This window comes from Rhipicephalus microplus, chromosome 1, assembly GCF_043290135.1.
Source record: "Rhipicephalus microplus isolate Deutch F79 chromosome 1, USDA_Rmic, whole genome shotgun sequence".
In the NCBI taxonomy this organism is placed as follows: domain Eukaryota; kingdom Metazoa; phylum Arthropoda; class Arachnida; order Ixodida; family Ixodidae; genus Rhipicephalus; species Rhipicephalus microplus.
The window spans coordinates 94411722-94422420 of record NC_134700.1 but is presented as its reverse complement, the minus strand read 5'-3'; positions in this window follow the sequence as shown (position 1 = coordinate 94422420).

The window sequence follows — 10699 nt, the reverse complement described above, 5'->3', positions numbered from 1 at the left end:
TTAACACTAATACAATTGCCCCCCCCCCCACCCTTCTATTTTCGAACATGTCGGCCATCTTGTTTCATTTGGTTCCTTCGGGGAGTAACAGTTGGTCTGAAAGACTTAAAACAGTCGTTGCTCCGATTTCGGTCGTTTTTGGCTTAGAGTGTTTCAAGTAACCATGGAAGGCATTAACAGAAATAATGTATTGCCTTACGAATTCGACGCCACAAATATTTAAGAGTCCGTTCAGTACGAGCGGAGTTGCAAGGATTTGTCGCACGCTGTCAAAGCATTTTCTCTTTTTAAAATTAACTTTTTAAATACTGACTCTAGAAGAAAAAATTCAATACAAGAGTTGTAGCTCTTATCCAGAAATAACAAAATTTTTATGTTACGGTAACATGCCAGCGCCGGTTAATTTTTTTCAGGGTTGGTATAAAGTGCGACAAATTTTAAAAAAAATGCCACGTGAATGCCGCTTAACGCGCGGCGCTTTGAGTTCCCTAAAATGTAAGTTGAAGGAATTAGCAAACGCTTCTCATGCACGAAGGTCGCTTGAACAGGCTATTGGCCACTACGATAGACATTGAACGATGTTTAGATGGTACCACCAAAAAAAAAAGGGGGGGGGGGCAAAAAAAGAAACGAAGAATATAAACTTCGTCGAAAAAGCGGCTGCCACGTGCATTACGATACGAGACCGGATCGAGGCAGCATTCGACGCAGCGCAGACGCGTTTTTCTTTTCGGGCCAACGACAAGATTTCTCTTCAGGCCCTCTATCCCACAATTATTTTTATCCTTACAGGTGCATATATGCGGAATCCGACTGTCGTCTTCTTTGAGGGTCGGCAGGCTGCGTATTTACTTGTGCACTATGGCAGAAGTTGAGACACCGTTTAACGATTAGCAATGCGTTAAAAGCCCTCGAAACACTGAATTGCATGCTTTCGTAAAACATTGCTTTTGTATATAGGCTATATACGACGCGCGCGCGCCAAATGCAGGCGCCCTCCACAGCTTCAGTACTAAAATTATTATTGCGACAGCAATTATATGGACACTCTCGGCTTGATTTCGCCGCCGGCCTCGATGTGGACGTCGATGTCACGCACCGTATATGTATACGTATCTATGTATATGAAAACGCAAGAAAGAAAAAAATCCAAAAAGGACTCTGGCGCGCGGTATCGAAGAACATCCGCGCCGTAAATGCGAGGCGTCAGCCACTGAGCCACCGATTTTTTTTTCCTTAATACCTGTTTTTGGTACATAAAATACAACGCAAACAACACTGATGGTAAAACCACTCCATGAACCACGTACATACGATGACACACCAGTCAACCAGCCCGTTGCTGGTATCGTCGGATTAAAATTCTGGTAACATAAGCAGGGGCTCTACTCTTGAGAGCCAGTCGGGTGGTTCCGGTACCGCTTTGTGAATCTCAACAAACCAATGAACGCTCTCTCTGAAGTAGGCTCGAGCAGGCCACGCATGTTTATCAAAATGATAGCCTGCCATTTCTGAACGCTACAACGAGTGGAGGCCCATGAGCATAATTGCGTCGAATGGCAGCCCATCTTTATTCTCTACACTCAAGAACCGAACTCTGTGTGGGTTCAACGGGAATTCTTTCTTAAGAGCCCTTTGCAGCACATCCCAAAAATAAACCCCTTCCCAGCAATGTAAAAACGCATAGTCTATGGTTTCTGGGATCTTACAAATTAGGCAATGCGTGCGCGAAGGCAAATAGCATCTTTTTTCTCTCCAAAAATGTTGTTCACAGGCAATGTACCAGAATGCAACTTAAAGAAAAAAGTTTTTGCTCCAGGCTGCACATACATTTTCTTCACTCTCTTCAAAACGTTTGTGCCTGGGCCTTTGCTGTACAATGACCTGTACAACGGCACAGGAAAGACAATGTCGCATAAAGCGAAATACAGTTCTTTTTGTTTAACAATCGAAAGGTATTCTCTTGTGAACCGTACACTTAAAAATCTCATACTAGACACTCTTTCTTTGTAACCGCTCCCTATCCCTCCTACACACTCTTCGGTGGACACAACATATTCCGGCAGATGTCTGCCTAGTGGCAATTGACACAGGGTGCGTAGGAAGGGATCGGTGGCGTCTCGAAAAAACAAAAACCGATTAACTAGCTGCCGTAGAAATAGGTAACCTAACCCAAGCCCTCCGTCTTTTACTCTTCGAAACAAGTTAGTACGGCTGGAGCGTTCCCATCCTGAGGCCCACAAAAAGATGACAAATATTCTGTAGAATTTTCGCACATTCGTCCTTCAACAATGTAGTACCTGCATGACGTACCACAGCTCGCTTATAAAAAATAGGTTGCAAACGGTGGCTCTGGCAAAAATCGACAACGCGCCTCCTTTCCACTTCTCCACTGTTTCCTGTGTGTCCTTAATTTGGCCTTTCCAAAACTGGTCGCTGTCGCGATATGCGTCAAGCGGGACACCTAAGTACTTGAATCAATCAATCAATCAATATGATTTTTATTGACAAACCAAAGAAAAGATTACAAGATATCTGGACCGTTAGCCTACATTGGCTAGTGATCGGTCCATATCGGAGTACATAAAAGCAGCTTAGCAGAGCATATTTAGCAATAAACACATATATATACAATTATTTATACATATAACTATTCACATATGCACATACATACTACATACATAAGCGCGTGTACATATATGCATTTTCACAACATACCCAAATATAGTTTGTTTCATCATCATCATCATATATAATAAGTGACTGGGTAAAAGCACTAATTAGCGCAGGAGAAAGTGAAAAAAAAACCTATTTATATGTCTTGATGCTGCAAGCAAAATAATTTCACACTGTGCTTAAAATTTTTTGCCACTTCTAAGGGTAGTCGGTTCCAAGTTTTAGTCCCAAGAAATTCCAATAAGCGTTTTCCATATAAGTTATAGCTCGTAGGTGAGTTAAAATTGCCCTTCGATGCGTGTCTAGTGTTTCGCGATGGTATTGTAAATAGAGTGGGGGAGAGGGGAAAGCTAGTGCCTATAATTTTCTGAACAAAAAGGACAACCTTATAATCGCGAAGTGCCCAAACTGATAAGATTTGTTGTTCCTGAAATGTAGTTTTATATGAATTTCCATGGTTTCCACCTATTATGCTTAGGGCTCTCTTTTGTAGTCGTAGTAATGGCTCTAGGTATGTCGTATACGTTACACCCCACGATTCAATACAGTAGCTAATATGTGAATGACAGAAGGAAAAATACAATGTTCGAAGAACGCTCGGGGGAAAGCATTCGCGTGCTTTGATTAAGGTATAACAACCGTGAGCCACCTTTCTACAAACACTATGAATTTGTTCTTCCCAGTGAAGGTGTTGGTCAAAAAACACTCCAAAATATTTAAAAGAAACCACTTGTTCGATAGGATGGTTGTTCAGGTAAAGTTGCATAGACGCCGTGTCAATATCCTTTCGCCTTGATCGAAAAACAACATACTTCGTTTTCCCCGAATGTAGTGTCAATTTATTCTGTATAAACCAGTTGCTTACGTGTGTCAATTCAGACATTATGTTAGCTTGCAGTGTTGAAAGACTATCTCCTGTGAATACTATGGCGGTATCGTCCACGTTCATTAATGCTTTAGAGTACACTAGTGTTTTGGGGAAATAATTTATGTACAGAGAAAAAAGTACCGGGCCTAATACGGATCCCTGGGGCACTCCACACACTATTGTGCTGTATGCTGATTCGTTATTGTTATACACCACTTTTTGTTTGCGCGAGGACAAGTAGCTTGAGAAGAACTGGAGTGAACTGTCACTGAAGCCATAACTTTCAAGTTTTTGTAATAGTATGTCATGGGGAACTGTATCGAATGCCTTTTTAATATCTAGGAAGACTGCTATTGCGATTTCACTGTTGTGGAGCGCGGTGATTATATTGTGCGAGAGGGTTAGAATGGCTGAAGCAGTAGACCTAGCGGGAACGAATCCGTGCTGTTGTGGGCATACGATGTCGTTGTCAACCAGAAAGCGTTTTAATTGAAGGACAATTATCTTCTCGAAAAGTGTATTAAGACATCTTAGAATTGAGATTGGTCTGTAGTTTTCGGGGTTGTTTGAGTCCCCTGATTTGTATACAGGAACTACTTTGGCGTTTTTTAAGCTAGATGGATATACGACAGGTAAATGCATGGTTGAAAATATGACATATCGGAATGCAAAGAAGGTTAATGTTATCTTCAATAACCTTAACTGGTATTCTATCATCACCAGTGGCTTTATTGACCGGCATCTTAGCCACGACAGATTTGATTTCATCTGTTGTGACAGCTGCAAGGTTGAAATCTTTATCAATTAATTTGGCGAGAGAAGGAGCGGATATCGACGAGCAAAACTGTGAAGCAAGGTTAGCGCCAATGCTAGTAAAATATGCATTGAAATCTTCTGCAACCTTTGAGGAGATGTTATCTGGAAGAATGCGTTTTGTCTGGCCTATGCCTGTAACATCTCTGACTACTTGCCACACCTTCTTTGCATTGCTCCCGTTTCGTGTAATACTGTTTGTATAATACTCCCTCTTCAATTTACGTTTCATAGTAACTGATTTATTCCTATAGAACTTGAAGCTTTCGCGGTAATATGTGTTGCTTCTATTGTTTTTCCACTTATTATAATATGAATCCTTTAATTTCAATATTTCTAAGAGGTCGTTAGTCATCCATGGACAAATGGCGTGATTGTAGTTACGACGCGTACGTTCACGTGTCGACCGCCTAATCAAATTGCTTATCGACTCCAGAAAGTTTGCACATTCCTTTTCTATGTCATTATCATACATGCTCTCAAAGTCAACATCCTGAAGCAATCGGTGTGGGATCACTGCCCAGGGCACGTTAGCGAAGTCGTCTAGATTCGTTGGCCACGATCCATGCCATAGCCCCAAACACTTTGACCAGTTAACACCGCTTCCAGTGCCTTGACTGAAAGCACGCACATACCAACAGCCTGTTTAATACTTTCTTGATCCCTTGAAAAGATAGCCACATCATCTGCATAAGCGAGCAGCTTGACTTCGGCTGCCTGCAACTCAAAACCATGAATTCCTTTGTCATTGATTACTTTGAAGCACAGCGTTTCTATATATATATATATATATATATATATATATATATATATATATATATATATATATATATATATATTTCATTTACATCCTCCGAAGAAGGCTGGTCCACCAGCCGAAACTGTTAGGATTAAATAAATATTTTATTGTTTTGTTTCCTATACTGCACTATTCTCGAAGTTTATAACTAATATATATGTATATATATATATATATATATATATATATATATATATATATATATATATATATATATATATATATATATATATATATATATATATATATATATATATATATATATACAAAATAACAAAGGGCTGAGGGGGAAACCTTGACGAACCGAACGCTGCACGTTAATGGGGGCCCCCAGATTCTTATTTACAATCAACCTCGTCGTGCAGTACCGGTACGCCAGGGCCACTCCCTCGCAAATAACAGAACCGACGTTAACATGATTTCACACAGAAAACAAAATTTGAAGGTCAACACAATAAAAGGCTTTTTATAGATCAATCTGTAATATGGCAACGTTTTTATGCACGTGAGACACTACGCGGACGCTATCTCTTGCACAATCTTGTCCCGCAAAGGCGGAGAAGCAGGTAGAAGCGACTGCGGAGCGCAGGAAGAGCAGCACACATGCAGCTCTTCACGAACGATGTCGCGAATCAGCATACGTAAGTCGAGGGCCGCAAGATGACGATTGTCGTATGTATCGGAGTAAGGCCGAAGAGTCTGGAACTCCTCAAGATGCTGGCGGATGGTAATGACGTCTTGAGTGGTGGCAGGGTTTCGCGTAGCAAGGGCTTTAAAAGCGACCGTATTTATGCCCTATATATGGCATTGGCGGTTGCCTTGAGACATGGCAGAGTTCACCCGCTGGCACAATGCAAGATCGTCCTCAACGTAACAGCTGTAAGATTCACCGTGCAGTAGAATGCGCTAAGCCAAATTCTTTTTCGCCGCCTCAGCACGAAGTGTGGGGGCATCGAAAATCTGGCGAAAATGCTGTGTAAACACATCCCAGTCGGCAAGATGTGGTTGATGTTTCCAAAACCAGGTTTTGGCGACAGCAGACAGGTAGAAATATACATCGTGCAACTTTTGCGAGTTGTCCCACCTGTTCAAGTCACTGACGAGGTCAAAGTTTGGGATCCACTCTTCGACGTCATCACCTCGTAGACCGGATAACACTGGCGGATCCCGCTGGCGCTTGTGGCAGGGCGAACCGGAAGGCGGAGACTGCAGGGCGCTGGCGGCGGCAGACGATCTAGCGTTGTCTGGAGCGGCCATGACAGGAAGCGACGACCCGAGCGGAGCTGCAGTGAAAGCGTTAGAGAGGACTAGGGGATGGAAAAGCACCATCCACCATTCTTGAGGCCCGGCTTTATTCGCGTCGAGCTCTGGCTCACACACGTTGACGATGATATATACAGATGAGGAAGTTGTACAAATGATGACTATATGTCTAAGGAAAAAAGAAGAGTCAACAACTGTACTCACATAATAATTTTGATTTGCCAAGGAACATGAACTCTGAGGTCACGTGCAAGGCCAGAGAAGAAATTTCCTCATGATCGCCTGTCTGCTGGCCCGTCACCGCATGGCGAAAGACCGGGAGTTAAGTTTAAAATGATGGAGGTAATCCCGATGGTTCAGATGGCCACGATGACACGTTGAAAGACTGGACAGGCACAGTAGCCCAGTTCCTGACAAACTTCAGTTTATTTTCACACTGACACTTATTTACAATGGAAGGCCGGTGCGGCTACTGAACCGACCGCACAATAAGCAGTAGGCTGTAATAACGTCGGCGTTACTTGCCGAGCCCACAGTATACTGCACACATTGACACCGACTTCTCGATGTAGTATCAAACTTTGGATCAGATTCGTCGCCAAGCACGACCTCTGTCCGCGCTTCCCGATCTCGTACTCGAGCGATTTCTCTTCATTAAATACCTCACGTCTCTTCCGAGACGGCCTCTTGGGACGAACCCCTTCTTGATGATCTACCAATGCAGCCAAAGCCTCCTCTAGAAAGATGCCTGTGACACCACACACTTTCCTATGGGGACGGGTGGTTCCTCGTTGTTCAGTGCTTTCTCCGCGTGGAGCACTCGCAGCGGACACTAGTCGAACACTTGATAATGTTCTGTAAAGGGCTTCACTCTATAGTTCAGGATGATGGCGCCGAGTTTTTCAAAGCACTGGGGTTTAGGGACCGGGAGGGCAAAATAAAGTTTAAGCGGGTAGACTTAACTTGAAGGAGGTTATCTGATTGGTGGCTAAAGTCAAGGTACGAGTGAAAATTAAACTCTTCACTGCAAAGTACGAATCCTCAAACTCACTTTTTAAGGAAAAAAAATAAATATAGTTTTTGGTTCATTAGGTATTACGGCTTGGTGGCGCTAGCCACCGCCCGATCTAAAGGGTACAGCCATATCCATCCATCCATCCAGTGGGGGTTCGGGTCGGACTGTCACGGTGGATGGACGTGTTTTTTTAGCGCTCCCGATCGACTGCGCAGATAAGTGGTGTTGCATGTTTTCAGCTTGTCTTTATAATTACTAAGGCAGCAGTTAAAATCTTTGCAGCACTTCTTACATTGTACGGATTTTTCGGCGGTCAGTCAAAGGTATTCATTAGTTTGTGCGTGTGAATGTGTGTTTGATTTTTGTTTCTTTTGTTTTTTTCTCTTGCCACCCCGTGGGGGAGGTGCACGTACATTGAACACGCAAATTTTTGTAATAGAGCTTAGACTTTCTTTTTTTCGTAGGGCAGGGCTCGAGTTTTGTAATTATCGAGTGAGACAAGTCGTAGGGACCATTGGTGTCATAAAGACATGGTTAAAAAGACTGTAAAGCGTTCAGGATGCGAGGTGGGTTTGAAAATGGACCCAAGTGTAGAAGCTGATGGAGAAAAGGCTGACGCGAAGTGTAGGCAATGTGAGGTCGAGGAAAAAATGGAGAAAATGATGGTTGCCCAGAGTGAACTGCACATGAGAATCACCGAGCTAGAAACTGTGTTGGCGACAGAGAAAGAGAAAACGAGGGCGATGGGACAAAGGCTGAAGTCCGCCGAGGAAGCACTAGCCAAGGTGAACAAAGGAGCGGCCTACAGAGAGAAAAATAGGGAACCGGCAACCAGAACGGCGGAGGAGAAAGAGCAAGCAAGTTTGGAAAAAACAGGTTCAGCTGTTTCAATTGTCGCAAGGCCCAGCTTCAGCGAAGTAGTGGTGGGGCTGGGAGGGGACAAAGCAGCTGGCGTCACAGGAGCAAGTAACCCCCAGGTGCAGGACGCTCCAGCTCAAAAGTCACAGCATGTGATAATCGCCGGGGACTCGAATTTAAATCGATACACAGAAGCAATCAAAGAGAGGGTAAGAGGTGACAAGAGGGTTGTAGTAGGGGCGTTCCCAGGACACAAGCTGGAAGCAGTCATGAGGCAAGCGAACGCAAAACTCAAAACTACAGCTGATAGACGAAACCTCGTGATAATTTCAGGCGGTTTGAACGATGTCTTAAATGAAGATACAGCAGGACTAGCAACCACACTGGCGAAATGTGTCGATGACATGCGCGCCACTTTTCCTCAGGTATAGGCAGTGATACGCACGATACCGGAGGTACCGGTGCATGACAGCAACCTGCAAAGAGCGGTTGTCAACGCAAACCAAGAGATATGATGGATGAGTCGAGAGAATGGCCGTGATGTGGTGGAAATGAACAGAGAGGTGCATAGGTGGGGTGGTTTTCAACGAGAGGGAATCCACTTCGATGAGCGGCTAGGTTATGAGGTGGGTTGGCGACTTGCAGGACGCGCAGTAGCTTTTTTGGGGGGCACGCGAGCCCTTCGGGGTACAGGATAGCTAGTAACGAGGAAAACAACCAGAGAGACACTTTGACAGGTGGTATGGACAGATACGATTCCAAAGTGGCACCAGTATCTAAGATAGGTAGAGTCCGGGTCAGAAATAGACGTAGCCACAAGCGCCGAGCCAATTCAGACATAGGGTATATTAACATGCAGGGTGGCAGGAACAGGCTTAAGTGAGAAGAGATGAAGAACAGCTAAGAGAGGAGAGGCCGATGGTATACGGTTTTGTAGAAACACGTCTTAGGGAGATGGAACAACCTCCTAACAATCCGGACTACGCGTGGGAATATTGTAATAGCACAGAAGGCAGCAGAAAGGGGGGTGGTATTGGGGCATTCATTCATAAAAGTACAGACTGGCAAAGGGTCAAGCAGGAGTGCAAGGAACATTTATGGCTAAAAGGGAAAGGGGCAGGGCCAACTACACTCCTTGGTTTCGTGTACTTATGGACGGGAGCAAAGGCCAGAGAGGAAAACCAGGCAATGGTAGAGTGTATATCAAAGGACACTGAGGAGTTAGGAGGAGAGTGCGAGATAATTATACTCGGAGATATGAATGCGCACATAGAAGATATAGATGGGTATACTGTCCCGACAGGCAAAATGAATATGGATATGTGTGAAAGGCATGATTCGATCATTTGCAACAGTACCGAGAAGTGTGAAGGGCAAATAACATGGGAGGTAGGAAGCCTGCAGTCGACGATAGATTACGCACTGATGACACATAGGATGTATGATAAGCTCAGGGGAATGCACATAGATGAAGGTGGCTCCAGAAGTCTGGGTAGTAATCACAAAAGTATCAAGCTCAGTTTTGGAAGAGCAGTGAAAGTGAGAAGGAGACAAGATGAGAAACTACAGGAAAATTTTTATTCAGAAAGGCAAATAGAAATAGCTATTAAACAAATTGAGAAAGTAATCACTGAGGATAATAAAACAGTGTGGATATACACGAATATAATTAGGCTGTTTGAGCTAGAGCTTGCTAAGGCACGTGACAAGTCACCCCGGAAAAGAAGACACAAACCCAAAAGTTGGTGGGGTGAGGAAGCTTAGAGAGCCATAGCAAAACGTCAGGAAGCCTTTAGGGAACACAGACATGCTAAGCTGCATGGTGAACCGACAGATGATGTTCAATGAAAATGTGAAAACTTTCTAAGCTGTAGAAGGGTTGCATCCCTTCTGATTAATGAAAAGATTAGAAGAAAGGGAGCTAAGTGGCTGGAAGAAGTACATAAAAAAGATAGAACGGCAACTGCGAAATTTCGGAACCATCTAAACTCCCTAAGAAATGAGACGAGCCTAGAGTAGAGGTTTATAACTACAGCTCAAGGTGCTATGCTAGGCTAGAAGGGGACGAAGCTATTGAATATATAAGAACAAGGGTGACAGGAAAATTTCAATTAATAAGTTCTTTATGCACCACGATAGATAAGGATGAATCAAGTGGCGCAATGGCTCCATTTTCACAACGAGAGTGGGAAAGGGCTCAGAAGAAGGTTCCTAGTAGTACATCAACAGGCCCAGATGGCATTCCAATTATGCTGATAAAGTCATTAGGTCCGAAGTCTAAGCAGGCTTTGAGAGAGGCAGTGAGCAAAATAATAATCGATGGTGAAGTCCCCGATGGATGGAAACTTAGCAGGATGAGCATGATCTATAAAGGAAAGGGGGGCAAAGCTGACATAAACAACTACCG